This window comes from Brassica oleracea, chromosome C5 (genome assembly GCF_000695525.1).
Source record: "Brassica oleracea var. oleracea cultivar TO1000 chromosome C5, BOL, whole genome shotgun sequence".
Classification (NCBI taxonomy): domain Eukaryota; kingdom Viridiplantae; phylum Streptophyta; class Magnoliopsida; order Brassicales; family Brassicaceae; genus Brassica; species Brassica oleracea.
In genome coordinates, this window is record NC_027752.1 from 11,552,227 (window position 1) to 11,552,523 (window position 297).

Consider the following 297-nt stretch of genomic DNA (forward strand, 5'->3'; position numbering starts at 1 on the left):
TTCGTCTTGCACCTGAGTTTGGACCAGGCTGACCACTTCCCTCACAAGACCGTCATCAATCTGGCCGGTCTTCTTGTTGGTATACGCCATCTTCATTAGAGCGAGATCATCAACCGGCTCACCATCATTTTCTTCTGCCTTGAAAAAAAACATAAATTAAAGAAAAATTAGAAATTAGAAGAAATGGACAAAAAATAAAATTTCAAAACTTAAATAATTGAACAAAAAGCGTCTGAACTTACAATGCGATCTCCTAGAGAAGCAATAGATTGAGCACCCAAGTTATGCTTGAAGACG